The sequence below is a fragment of the Puma concolor genome, chromosome A2, assembly GCF_028749965.1.
Source record: "Puma concolor isolate L17-30 chromosome A2, mPumCon1.1.hap2, whole genome shotgun sequence".
NCBI lineage: Eukaryota > Metazoa > Chordata > Mammalia > Carnivora > Felidae > Puma > Puma concolor.
Window position 1 is genome coordinate 144,225,544 of NC_141668.1, and position 12,824 is coordinate 144,238,367.

The 12,824-nt window shown below is 42.2% G+C and overlaps 1 protein-coding gene and 1 long non-coding RNA gene across 12 annotated transcripts in view; one reads left to right on the forward strand and one right to left on the reverse strand.

Annotated features, from left to right (window-relative positions):
* The window catches only part of FHIT (fragile histidine triad diadenosine triphosphatase), a 1,412,849-nt gene that overhangs the window by 1,342,133 nt on the left and 57,892 nt on the right, over positions 1 to 12,824 (forward strand). The gene's annotated exons all lie outside the window — the stretch shown is intronic.
* LOC147583569 (uncharacterized) overlaps positions 3,167 to 12,824 on the reverse strand; it is a 36,070-nt gene continuing 26,412 nt past the window's right edge. Inside the window, exon 2 of the long non-coding RNA XR_015248344.1 lies at positions 3,167 to 3,452. This is a non-coding gene — a long non-coding RNA (uncharacterized LOC147583569). The remainder of the gene's footprint in view (positions 3,453 to 12,824) is intronic.

A 12,824-nucleotide genomic window follows, 5' to 3' on the forward strand; every position in this document is an offset into this window, starting at 1 on the left:
CAGGGAGTTGCAGGGAAGTTCTCCCTGAAGACTGACATTTGAGTGGAAATCCAGCAGAAGAAGGATCCATGATGAAGACTCTTGGGAACAAAATGTGAAACAGAAGCAGAGGGAGAGAAGCTGATGCAAAAGGTTGAGGATGGAAGGAGTCCCGTGTGTTCAAGAGATACCTGAGAATAGGTCTTGGGGGAGAAGGAAAGAGGTAGGCTGGGGCCAGATCATGCAGGACCAGGGTAAGGGGTTTGGATTTTAGTTTTCTTTTATTGGACACCTAGAAGAGAGCATTAAGTACAAAGCAACCCAACCCAGTGCACGTTGAGCACAGAGTGGAGACATTGTGGCTGGCCTCCACAGCAACATCTACCCAGTCACTAGACACAGTTTTGTCTTGAATGCAAACTAGAGCAAACCAGGTCTTGCTGTCAGTGCACACTCCTACGCATGGCTCCCTGTCCCCACCTCCTCCCCACAGCCATGGACTGGAACATATACAAGGACCACAGGGCAGGACATTCAGTAGAGATTCTGAGAGAGACAGAAATGAAGAAAAGTTCATTGTGTGTCATACAAAACTTGAATAATGCACAGCTTCCTGCAAGGAAATAGGTATATAAACCCGTTGGAGCTAAAAAGAGAAGGCTTGCCTTCCAGTCACCATTTAGTTTTTTTTGTTGTTGTTGTTTTGTTTTGTTTTTGCCAGATGGCAGTTTTATGGTTTTATTAACACAAATGAGATGTGCACATAAGCTGTCTATTTATTTTTTTCACCGCATAGCCTGGCATTGGATTGGTGACCCTGATGTCCAGCTGGGTTTGTTTCCACAATGGCTTTGTTCTTGGAAGAGACATTGTGAGCATAAACCTCAAGTTCTGGCCCTTGAATCTTCCTCATACCCTGCTGTTACTGCCTCTGGGTTTCCGCCGGTTGTGCTCGATTTTGACATATCATTTTGACTGGTGCCAGATGAACTTCTTGATCCTCTTTTGAATGATCTTGGGCTTTATCAGAGGTCTGAGAATGGCAGTGATGCAGCGTAGGAGAGGGGTATCACCCCCGCGGGCAACGCTGAGAAAGATAAGGGTCTACGGCCACCACTTCTGATTGAATGTAGCTCTCTTCTTCTTGGTGGGGACATCTCTTTGAACATAGTCCTTAACACACTATTAAAATCACCCTCATTGTGCTGTTTTGGTTTGTTTTAATCGCTATATACTTTCTGAGGTAGCATTATTTTCATAAAAATAATAAGAGCTGTTGTCATTATCATTAACAATACCTGCAGTCTGCTGAGTAATGTCTATATGCCAGACACTGTGCTAAGTGCTTTTACTGCATTCTCTCAACCTTCTGAGTAGCTTACTATTATTATGCTGTTTTACAAAGGCGGAAACTTAGCCACAGTAAGATTAACTAGAGCTTACCCAAGATCATCCAGAGAGGGAAGATAGAGTCCAGGAGATTTAACTTCACCAAAAAAGGACCCTCACATATATTGTCAAATGAAAGAGTGTGCATGAGTTTGGGAGTAAACTAGGACTGAGATGGAGACCTGTGACAGTTTCTTCAACTGTAATCCAGGGGTTATGACAGCACTGACTTCAAAGTGTTTGGTGGAATGAAATGAGATATAATTAAACACATAGGAGGGTGCCTAGCGCACAATAAATGTGCCCCACAAACCATGTCATGTGGGCACTAGGCCTTGGTGCCCTGACATGCAAGTTAATAGTAGCTGTCTCAGAGGACTCTTGAGGACATGATAGTTTGCAAAGTTCTTAACACAGCACCTGGTATTTTCCTCTGCACCCTGTAAATAGTGGGGGGGAGGTGGTGCTCATGCTAATCTAAGAACAAATGATGTCTTGAATTTGTAACACCCATTGCAAACCAAAGTAGCAATTGGGGAGATCTCTTCTGTACTCATCATTTCTGAAACAGGAAAAAACTCGGTTATTGATAACATGAGTGCATCTGAAATCAACTTGTGGTAATGCTAATGAGCTGACACATTTTAACTCTGTCTGATACTGTTTCAGAAGGAGACAGTTGTGCTGCAGTGGACAAATTTAGTGCAAGACCTTTGAAGGAAAGTCTGATGTGTGATATTTAGTATAAGTCAGCTTCTGATAACAGTATGTTCTAGAGAATTGCAGATGTTCTAAAATCACATAATATTTCTCTAAAAAACTGTGTGTGATATTTATCTGATAGAGCATCTGGCATGACGGAGAGTGTGAGTTTCTTTTTTCCTGATTTAAAAACAACACCAATACTGCAGATCTCTGGCTGAGCTCATCTGAAACATCCCGCATATGTGGCAGTGAGATTAATAGATTCCAGAATTGTGTCCCATGCTCACCCAGGGTTCATGTTAATGTGAAATGCAGTTGGTAAGTGCTGTGGCCTGTATCTGCCTTGTTCTTGAGGATTCGTGTGGGCCAGGCCAGGGCTGAGGGCACTGCTGAACCTGAATGAGGAAGAAAACAGGATTGCTGCCTTCATTGGGCTTGCTCTCAAGCACCAGGTCTTTTTCTCTCTGAAGTTATGCCCCCATTAAGGACAAAGAAATAGAAACTTTTCCTCTTTCAAATGAGGCAGCAAGACAATAACTTCCCTCCAAAGGTTTTATCAACTTGAATCAAATCTTTCTTGGAAAGACCTGTCCCCTAATCTCACCAAGGTCGTGTAAATTCTGCATTTCCTTAAATTATTCTCTGGCCATGCTCCGAAGGAAGCCTTCACTGAATTCTTGCAATGACTGTGTTTCTGGTAGGCAGCATAGGAGTGGGGAGGGGAGGGTTTGGTGAGTGCTGTTCTGGAAGCTGGAAGGCTCCAGTTATCTCTGGCACTAGCCATGTGACCTTGGGCAAGGCCTGGCTCTCCTTGTCATCTAAGGTACATGAGGGACTTGGACACAGCTTCCCTTCATCTGTAACACCGTGTCAACACCAACTTTGCCCTTCCCCTCTGGAGACAGACACTTGATGTGCAAATTCCTTCTGGCCTGTAATGAAGAATGGCTGCTTCTTTATTTAGCCTGCAAATTCCCCTTCTTTGTTTGTAATGACCATCTAAAATAGAAGTTGTTATGCTGGAGTCCCCAGATAGACCCTTAAATGAGTTGCAAAAGCTGCAATATAGGTGAAATATTTAAGGGGCCAGGGGAAAGCTTTATGATTTTCATTTATTTATTCAGTAAATATTGAACACCTATTATCTTCCAGGCAACGAGCTAAGCAAGGGAAATAAAATGGTGATCTGGGCAGATACAGTCCCTGGCCTCCGAGAGCCTCCTTTGTAATCAGGAAGATTCTAGAAATGAGTAAATGGGCAATCATGGTGTGGTAGGAAAGAGGTATGGTGGGTTCACGGGAAACACATAAGCTGCTACAGGAGCTTGGGAGAAGGGCTCCTCACCCAGACACGATCAGATTTTCACAGGAGTTCAGACCTAGAGAAACAAAAAAGAATAAATGCTTCAGAAATAAAGGGAAATTGACATGATGCTAGTATGAGCATACATGAAGAAGTGATGACAGGTGGACAGATACACTTGAGATGTTAATTCATGGCTAATAAGGCACTCAGCATTGCAAAGTTTGGCTTAAAAGCTTTAAATGATCATTGCCATCACAATCATAGCTAATGCATATTGAGCTCTTAGTATGTACCAGGTTCTTGCTAAGCATTTAACATCAGTTATCTGATTTAATCTTCACGAAATATCTGTGAGAAAGTCATATAGTCTGGCTTTATACATGAGAACGCAAGGGCTCATGGATATTAAATTATCAAGGTCCTCCAGCCAAAAAAATAAATAAATAAAAAGTAGCAAATCTGGGATTTAAATTCAGGTCTGGGTGATTCTTAAGCTTAGCACAAGTGTAGATTTTTGGATAATGGGGAGGGTGTACCTGGAAACTTCACCTTCCAAATAGTTGCAGAAGCACGTTTTCTTGGGGCTTTGTATCTTTTGGATCAAATCTAAGTCCAGGCCTTAGATTTAAAAACAAAAATCAAACGTCAATACCATCTGTTTCTCCTCACAGTGGAAGACATTCTCTTCTGGGCAGGCTTTGAGAGGCCCTCAATTACCAGCTCAAATTGAGATGGTTTAGTATACTTGTCTATGGCCCAAAACCAGTCATGGAGTTCAAAGAAGAAGCAAAGCTCTAAGGGGCTTATTAACAATTTAACATTTCCAAAGCATGTGGGATTGCTAATTCCATTTGCCACAGAAATGCTAGCATAATGATTGAGACCTAGTCACTGCAGGAATGCCAAAATGTGAAATCCATTGTGTAGTGGCATGGGCCCCCACTGTCTTATTGTAAGCCGCTGTAAGATCCTCTTTATCTGGCAGAGCACCTTACTCTTTCTCTTACAAGTGACATTGACACCTCCACATCCAGAGTGTCGGTATTATCTCTTCCTTCTCTTATGAGAGTTTGATCCAAAAGATACAAATCCCCTTAGCTTTTATTGATAGTCTTACTCCCCAAACACCTGGGGATGTCCTTGCCCTAAGAAGTAGGCTGGTTTATCATTCAACAAGCTTTTACTAAGGGCAGGGGATATAGAAGGGAGTTAGGCCATGCTCTCAAGAAGCCATGGCCAGTAATCAAAATTATTTCAAGGAAGGAGGAAGGATTTATTTGTTCATGTAACTGAAATTCTAATGGTAGAGTTGATTCAGGCATGGCTGGATCTGGAAGCATAAGCAATGTCACTTCGTGTCTCTCTACTTCTTTCACACAGCTTCTTCCCAAGGAAGGTAATGTGAACACCAGCAGTTCACATTAGATGAGATTAATTAGGATTGCATCCTATTAGGTTATAGTGGAACGATTGTTTTTCCCAGCAATGCTTATTAAAATTTTGCACAGAAAACTCTGGTCCAACTTGAGTTACATACCCATTGCTGAACCAGGAACCATGGCCAGAGGGATAGGGTGCTCTGAGCAACCAGATCTAGATCCTGAGTCCATGTGTGAGGCCATGTAGAAACAATTCCATCCCAAGCACAAAGAATACAATAGTTTCTTACAAGGGAAAGGGGTGCCATACACAGAAGATTGCAGAAGGAAAGCTGTGTATACAAAACACAGAGGGATGGGTGTAAAGCATTAATGGAGCCCAGAAAAGTAGGGAGAAAGCTCAGAATTGCGTCCCAGAGGGGTTGGTATTTGAACAGAGTCACAGGGTAAATAGCAAGTCACAAATAGAACCGGAGAGTGAACTGTAATTTATTCCTGCTTTGGCTAATGCTCCAATAGTAAGTGACCTGGGAAAATCATTCATTCATTCAAAAGAAGTTCACAAAGCATCTACCAGCCAAGTTAGTGCTGGAGCTGCAGTAATGGACAAGACAGAAGCTGCTGTGCTTCTCATGTATATTACAGTCTAGAACGGTGACAAGCCCTTAATAATTGCACAAATGATAAAACAGCTATCCTTAGGAGTGCTTAAGAAGGAAAGATCACTATGCTAGTGTCAAAGTATACCTATGCCTTGCATTTCAGTTTCCTGAACCATAACATGGAAAAGAAGATTCTTACGTCCCTCTCCCATAACCAATCAATAGCACATAACACAGTGAGGAAGGCAGATAAATTCGTTTACACACACGTATGTATGCATGCACACAAGAAAATCAGAAAACACGTTGAAATAGTAAAACTTAGGGACACGTCTGCTCCTGTACTTAGATGGCTTATTGAGTATCACCTTAAAATACATCATTTTCTTACTACCCAAAAGATTCCTTTGTCCTTACCCTCTTAGTGTTCCCAATTGAATGCTTATATTTTTATACCCAAAGTCCTTAAACCATTGTATCTACATTCAGTATAAACACCATCATCTACCTTTTGTTATTTCCTCCTGTCAAGCATTTTGGGGGTCAACAAACATTTTTTTTTGTCCTGATAGGAATGGAAAACTTGGCATGGTGCTCTTAAACTACTGACTCTATTATTCACTAATTGAAATTGATTATACTCTTTTGTAACCATCCTGATCGTAAAAAAGATTCCATTGTAGAATCTGCCCTTGTAGGTATTTCAAGTGGAATTTACCTGCCCATTTGTACACACCTGAAAATCGAAATGGAGAGCAGATATGAGGCCACATGTGCAGATGACACAGCTGTAATGAAATGGCATTTGCAACGGGAGCTTCTCTATGAGGGATGGCAGAAGTGTGCCATGTTTGCCTGGATTCTCTTGTACCCGGTGGCTTCGATTCTTGATTAAATGAAAGCCAGATTGCTTATGGTTAACATTTTTAATGGGTTCATTCTCCAAGGTAGCTCATAAAGGCCCACTAATAAATCAAAGAGCCCTTCTAATCAGAATTTCAAGGGATACTACAACGTTGCTGATGCATTAATGAATTAGGAGCCCTGGAAGCTAGGTTCATAATTTTTTCTGAAGTCTCGACTCCCTGTCCTATATGTGTGTGTGTGTGTGTGTGTGTGTGTGTGTGTGTGTGTATACACACATATATATGTATATGTATGTATATATATGTATATATACATACATGTATAATGTATATGTATATGTATGTATATATACGTATACATATGCATATGTGTGTGTGTATATATATGTATGTATATATATACTTCCTCCTTCCCCCACCATCCCCCCCCCAAGAAAGAGAGACTCGAAAAGGAAGTTGGGGATAAATGTCTCAGTGTCAAAGCTAGCAATGTGTCTTCCACAAGACAAAGTGAGTTACTAGGAGAAAAATTCCCAAATGATTTAAAAGATACCATTTAAATTCTATTAGAATTTTTTGAAATAAAAGGCAGTGAGTTAAGTGAGAATAAGATGTAAACCTTCCTGCAATATTTGATTGCTAATGAACAGAAAGCATTAATCTTAGCAACAGAAAGAGAAAAATGCATAGCGGTTTTCATTAAATCAAGTAAATGATTAAATGAGTTAGTCAGTAGAAACCATTTTAATTTTCTGAATGTGAAATGTGTAGCTTATAACAAATAAATTCAAAGCACCTTTCTAAGCAAGTTTTGCCTATAAAAAAATGTGGGTTATAAAGATGTTTGGTATTTTCTTCTTTATAGATAGTCAATATTTTAATGCAGTGACATTAATTGTGCAGAATGAAATGCCCCTACTATCTGGGCTTAAAAAAAGTTGGCATCCAGTGCAACGTCCCTAATGGATCTTCAACACTATTACAAAATGATTGATTGTTGTCATAGTCATTTTAGCAGCTTTCAGAGCTGTTATATTTTTAATTAAATTGGCTGTGAATTTCATAAGTGGCAAAGGTTGATAAACTATCGCTTGGTACAATATTACTATTCTTCTCAGTGTGGCTGTCATAGTTGGTACGTTTATGTGCATAATCTTAACATTCCATAAGTCTCTTTGGTCCCAGGCATTGATCTGCAAGATTACTTGCTGTTTGGAGATGGGGGAAGAAATGTAAAAATTAACTCAGCAAAGCACATGATTCTGAGACATTACTTGAACAGAGAGGAGATCTAGCCTCGCAACCCCACTGTCAGTTGGCTTGCCATCCTCCCTTGCTTGCACCTCATCGACATGGGGAAGCAGACATGGTTAGTAGGTCAGAGTGCCTATTCTTCCACCAATAGGTTGTGAGAGGCTCCTCTGAGCCAGGCCCAGGGCTGAATGCTGTGAACACAAGCATGAGTCTAGAAGGAGCCCCAGGCACTGATCCATCTGAACAAATAGGGTCCAACTCAGAGAAGTGCTCTGAAGGAAAGTGCTCATCTATAATGAAGGAGGCTACTAAGTCACAGGTGCAGGCAAGGCTCCTCTGAACAGGTGGCCCTGGAGCTGAGATCTGAAGGTGGGAGAGCAGACAAGAACACAATGAGGGGGAAGAAGTGTGTTCCCAGCTAGCGAGCACCATGTGCATGGGCTCTGGGGTACCAAGGAACAATTTCAAGACCTGAAAGAAGGCAGTGGGCTGGAACCCAGAGCAAGGGTAAGGTGGGGAGGGGAGTGCTTTTAGCCATGGACACAGTGCCTGCATTTCCAGGAAGCCCCAGGGAATTGACTGACAACCATCGGGATAGCTATCAAAATGGTTCCATCAAGGCAAAATGCCCCACTCTTATGTATATGACTTCTATTGGCCATGAGAGAATCTGGGTTTGTATCCCAGCTGAGCTGACCGACTCTGGCAAGATACATAATCTCTGACCCTCGGTTCCCACACTTGTCTAGTGGGGCTAATAATAGTGCCTCTATCACTGGGTTGCAAGGATTATGTTATCCTTCATGCAGTGCTGCATGTGGTTTATGGCTTGTAGGAAGTACCTAATCCATAGTAACTGTCTTAGAACAAGTGAAGTAATCAAGATATAGTGAATGGATTTTCTTATTGTCCCTTTGTAGCAAAAGAAAATGGGGTTTCACTTTTTATAAAGAGGCAGATGCCTCTGAAATGGGCTTGAATTTCCTTCTACCTCTTGGTCAGCTTTTGCGCATGAGAAATTTCTCATTAGGCTACTAGCTCTTCATGAGTAACCTCCCATTGATTTGTGTATTCAGCTAGTTATGGGTACCTGACAACCAGCTAGTAATGTCCAAAGCCCACAGATAGTAAAGGTTTGACCTCAACTCATAGAAGGCAGTGTTCTGGCTTTAGTTCAACATTGTTCATCATAGAAAAAATTCAAGCTTTGGAATCACACAGACCTAGGGCTCCATCCTGGCTGAGACACTTATTGTCTGTGAGAGCTTGAACAAATTATCCTTTGTGAACCTCATTTTTCTCAACAGCAAAATGAAGCTAATTCTATTAATTATATTGGATGTTATGCAGTTTACCTAAAAGAAGGCAAAATGCCTGACCTATAGCAAACACCCACAGTTGTGGCTCTTCTAATTATGTAGCTCAACCTACTGATCATTTCCACTGAACTCACCATTATGTGGGGGCTGGGGCAAGTGTAGTGGGGACTGAATCCCATTTGGTTATGAAGCCTTTATTTCTAAGGCGGACAAAGTAGATGTCATTTTCTGCACTGCACAAATGACCTCCACATCCTCCTATAAAACTTTTTGGGTTTGGATACATGATTACTTCAATGAGACATTCACAACAACAACTACAGAACAGCTTAGAATATCAGGGGACCCTCAGAAGACCAATGAGTATACAGGGATATCGTATTAGTTAGTAAAAATTGTGCGTGGAGTAAACATGGCAGTTACTTTCAGTGGCATAATCTCCATAGTTTCCAACAAGAGGCTGGCAAATTGCAAAGGAGGGAAAAGAATATCTCAGTTTTCCTACTTTGAGGTTACAGATGAGCCACAGAGCTACCATTTGTATTTGCAGGCGATTTCAATCATTCTGCATACACACTCACCCTGGCAACATTTCAAAGCATTATTCCACATTACGGTAGTATTTTATCATGCGTCACAAGTCTGCCACAGTTCTCTCCTTGGCAAGAAAGTGCTCCAGGCTAAGTATCAGATTTTGTCAGTAGGAAAAAAAGGAATTGTTACAATCCAGAAGTGGCTGGGGAAACATACCTTCAAGTGCTACAAATTTGTAAAGGTAAAGCTCCAGTAGAAAGAAAGACTAGGGACAAGCAAGCTTATGTTCTGTTGGTTTCTGTATGTTCTTTGCTATGTTCCCCGCTTGGGCACTAGACCCAGCTGGGGCAACCTACAAATTCTCATGCTCACAATGGAGAGGGAGATGGAAGTTGCACCCCGAGTAATTTACATCATCTGGTCTTTTGTGTCTGTCACCCAGGGAGGTGGGTTCATATCCTCACTGACATGGATTATCTGGTCACCTCATTCTGCCTTTCTCTTGGTGAGACCCGTGGCTGGCTTGAAAAGGATTGTGTGCTTCTCTCCATTTCATCCATCCAATCAAGACATATTTATTTGGCATCTTGTCTCTGCCAAGCCTTTACCAGACACTGGAAACCACAGTGAAGATGACAGACATAAGCCCAGAACTTACAGGTGCCATGTCGGAGCCTATGAGGGGTGTCCAGGGTCCTAGGGAAGCACATGGGTGAGGCATTGACTCAGATTTTGGTGGGGCGACATTTACATCAAATTCCAAAGGACACATGATTACAAGGAACAACCCAGTTCCTCCTGTCCCTGCCTGCCTCCAGTTCTTAGCCTGTCTGAGGGACAGGTGAAACTGGGATATGAAAGAGCATGGTACAAATTCAAATACCTCCTTATTTCCCAAATATCAGCCAGTAATCACAGTTTCTGCCATGTATAGGAACCACTTTTACTGTGATTTATGTTGCTTCAAATCAACTTCCTTTTTCTACCTGAAAACATTCATGGAAAAAGAAATGGCTGTATCATTCTTATAACAGAAGAGTGGTAGAACGTGCTGTAAATAGAAGGCAACTACAAAAGTAAACATAATGAAAAATAAAACGGTGTTATTAACTTTCATCGGGATGCTGCTGTTTGAGCCTGAGGCCTGTTCTCTTCTGGTACAAAAAAATGGGAGATCATCAAGCCTTAGAGCAGGTGTGAAGGACAAAGGAGCATCAAACTCAGCACGATCCTGGAAAGAGCACAAGGAGAAGGGGATGTTGAAACTAAACAATCACTGTGAGATTCTGCATGCTTTAAGGTCATGACTCTGTGTGACCTAAAACCACCTGTGTACCTCCAAAGGAACATGTCCCACAAGCGGTCCAGGGGAGTGAGAACATGAAGTTGCATGCAATGCAGGGAAAGAGATAATGAAATGAGTGGCTTTGCAGGCCTTGTTAAGGAGTTTGGATTTCATCCTGAAAGGTTGGAAAACCAGGGAAGCAAGCAGATGGCTGGTTGGCATGGTCTGACTTGCATTTCAGAAAGACCCCTCACCTGCAGAGGGTGGGGGCCAGGGATGGACCGTGAAGAGCAAGCTGGAAGAAAGGGTATGCAGGGAGGCTTTGGAAGAACCCAGAGGTAAGAAGACAGTGGCAAAAACTAGAAAAGTGAATGTGGGGAGGGAGAGAAGGAAAAGAAACCTATAAAACTTCTTGATTAAGTGAACATAGCAGATACTCAAAATGTTTTCTAAATGATGTGGCTCTAGACCTTTAGAAAAAGCCAGGTCAGTCCACCTGGTCTACCAGCTTTTGGCCAAGAATCCATAATCTCTCAACTCATCCCTATTGCCCTCCCCAGGCCTCCTTCCTACATCCTGCTCTGGGTTCCTCATGGGGTCTGGGAAGTTCTCAGTTTCTCACATTATCTCCCACTTGTGGCACGGCATCAGTTTTAACCATGGTAATTTTATGCCCAGGGGAAATTTGGCAATGTACAGAGACATTTGTGGATGTCACAAGTGGTGGGGAGGGGTGTGTTAGTCACATCAAGCAGGTAGAGACTAAGGATGCTGGTGAACATCCTACAATGCACAAAACGACCCCCCACAACTGAGCATTAACTGACCAATAATGCCAATAGTGCCTGAGTTTGAGGACCCCTGGCAGGACAATGGCAACACCAAAAAGTGTTGCATGATGGCAGAGAAAGAAGGCTATAGAGGGGCAACTGCTTCTATCAGGACACTATTATTTGCATTGAATAGACTGTGTGCCATTACAGGTGTGTGCACTAGGGGAGAGAGGGAGGTTGAGGGTGAGGAAGCACTGCTTCCTCTGAGTTTAACAGTATTGGGATCAGACCCAAGGCTGGGCAGCCCGTTGGAAGACAGCAGCCAAAAGCAAGCCCTGCTCTCTCAGACACGTAGGGCTGCTGGAGTGCTCCCGTGAGGACAGGAGAGGCTGTGGGGTGAGTATCCAGGCAGATCAGGTGTATCCACGGGAGGAGCTCATTCAGCCGAGCACCCCAGCAGGTATATTGAAATTCCAGGAATCTTCCCACTGCTTTGGCTAGTCTCCAAGCCTGCCCAGGAAACAAACATCTCTGTTTTCAGAAGATGGTAGCAATAATGACTTTTTCCTGGGGGCGGGGGGGAATGCCAGAAAGATAAATACTTTGTAAATCACTGCATGTCTCCTGCCAGCAAGCTTTGAGTCTATTTGTGAAACATTTATCTCCTTGTATACTCACCGACACACCCCAAATTATCATTTAGTTAATAAACCTAATAGCCTGAGGTATGCCAATCAATAAGAAAGAATGCAGAAAGCTGAATCTGAGGCATCATGGTATTGAACTATCTGCAGAAAGCTATGAGATCTTCCTCTATAGTGAACATGCTTCCAGTCCACTGGGATACTAAGAGGGGCTGATATGTTCTTATCGTATTTGGGAAGTTAGAGAAATAGTATATGCAGACATTCAGTTCTAATTCATGAATGAGATGGACATTGAATTTCTCTTTATTCAATGAATGTAGAGTCTGTGAATAAGAATGGATGGGCTTTCATGCAAACTGGAGGCTCTGTTTCACTTCTGTGGACAGGAGCAACTCTGTCTTCATCATGTGCACACAACAATCCAGTAAGTTGACTACATAAGCAAATATTTTTAGGGAAAAGCCCCTCTGAATAAATATATAGGCATATTGAAAGACTTTTATATACTTCTTTAGGAATCAGGCAGATCTAGTAGACAAAGTTAGGATGTGTAAGAAGTAGACAACTTCAGAGTCCTATTCTTCACTATAAATTGGAAAAGCCTGATTTTTCTCCCTTGCTCCCCTCCACATTTCCTCTGTGAGTGTTACTGGGAGGTCTCTGGAAGCTAGGTGTTAGATAAATGCATATTTGGAGCTTAGGTGCTTATAAGCTATAGCAAAGATATCCTGCTTGGTTTGGGCACCAAAGTCCATTGATGGGTTCAACATTCCCATCCTAACTGTG